This window comes from Diaphorina citri, unplaced genomic scaffold (assembly GCF_000475195.1).
Source record: "Diaphorina citri unplaced genomic scaffold, Diaci psyllid genome assembly version 1.1 scaffold83587, whole genome shotgun sequence".
Classification (NCBI taxonomy): Eukaryota; Metazoa; Arthropoda; class Insecta; order Hemiptera; family Psyllidae; genus Diaphorina; species Diaphorina citri.
This window is the reverse complement of record NW_007460610.1, coordinates 1-1,488: the sequence shown is the minus strand read 5'-3', so window position 1 is coordinate 1,488 and position 1,488 is coordinate 1. Positions and strand designations below refer to the sequence as shown.

Genomic DNA, 1,488 nt, shown 5'->3' with positions numbered 1-1,488 from the left:
CCAAGACGGTGGAACATTTAAAGAAAAATAATTCCCAGATGATCGGGGTAACATAAATGGTTTTCTTCGTTCCCGTCTTTGGTTTGAACTAAGTCTGACCTATAATCAAAACGTACTGAACTGCTTTCTAAAGTGACTTAGAAAGGTTTCAAAAAAAAGTTTATTCAAAGTTTTGGACACGTCCGATCTCAGGTGCCTGAACTACATTGTGACCACTCAACCACTATTTTTTGAGGTTAAAATAGTAAAGTTTTTTTCAAACCTAGAAATAGATCGGGTTGGAATTAAATATCGAAATATAACATATTTTGAGCAACCTTTAAACTTTTATTTGTTTTTCACGCAGTGGTGTTTTTTTTTCACGTCCACAGGGTTAAGCTTTAGTGGTCGAGCTCCTCCACCAACCAGAAGTTCTCGATTTGCAAATCAAACCACTGTCAGTGTTAGTTGGCAAATCATTTTTTTTAAAAAAAAACAGTAAACCACCTCAACCCAACTAGTTGGCGACGTCCCGAGACACTTCAGAAATAAAAGTTTTTTTGAAAACCAAATATACGTCCCTTTAAAAGTCCACTGGGAAAAACATTATTAAACTTTGACAAGAAAGTTTTACAAGGTCTGAAAATAGAAAAGTAGGGGGGAACGTCCTCAACTACGACACATCACTCCAACGCTTGTCAAGAGGCTCTTGAACCCGACCCTGATCGTGTTCTAAAGTGTAGCTCAGCTACCATCTCAGTCCCACCGCCTACCACCCGCCGCATTGTACCATCTACCACTTAACATTACAAAAATGCTGCGAGACGTGTGACCATAAGTAAGTTTACCCCTCCGATCACTTTACGTTCATGCTAAAGAAAATCAACTAATACACTCCCCACCTCTTACTCGCGTCCTTAACGCAAACTCACTAGTATTAATTTGAAACATGTTTAATGTCGGATTTGACTACGAAACATCCTTGTCATGGTTATTATAGGTTTGAACTGTCCTCGTCACAGGTTTGGAGTCTTAACTGCATTTATCGTTGTTTCTCAACAGAAATCATACATAGGTGTCCAACCCACAGCTATAGCAAGAAGAAAGCGCCCACTATCTACTCGTCATGTTCTCAATTCTGGTAGACCACCTAAAATCTCACGTCAAGAGCATGGATATTCTCAACAGAAAACCACTTTTCCCAGTCTTCCAACACAGACTCAGAAAAATAAAAGAAATCCGCATTCTTTACAGGCTTGTGTGACTACCAATAGTTCCTTAGGTAAATAACTCTCTGTATAGACAGAGAATACATCTAGATAAAGAGAACCAGAATGTTGTAAACAGATTCAAGTATCTATCGGTAGTGGACAAGGAAGGAGACCTGGATTGTGATAGTGCTCACAGAATTGGAATTATGATCCTCTTAGGAGCCCTACACAAAGTGAAGTCTAAGGCCCTACACACATTTAGAGATTAATATTTTTAATGGATTTTTTTTTTTTTTTT

General features: G+C 38.4%; 1 long non-coding RNA gene across 1 annotated transcript in view; it reads left to right on the top strand.

Moving 5' to 3' along the window:
• Nucleotides 1-1,354, top strand: part of LOC108254417 — a 10,241-nt gene extending 8,887 nt beyond the window's left edge. Inside the window, exon 2 of the long non-coding RNA XR_001809904.2 lies at nt 1,055-1,354. This is a non-coding gene — a long non-coding RNA (uncharacterized LOC108254417). The remainder of the gene's footprint in view (nt 1-1,054) is intronic.
• The last annotated feature ends 134 nt before the right edge of the window (nt 1,355-1,488 follow it).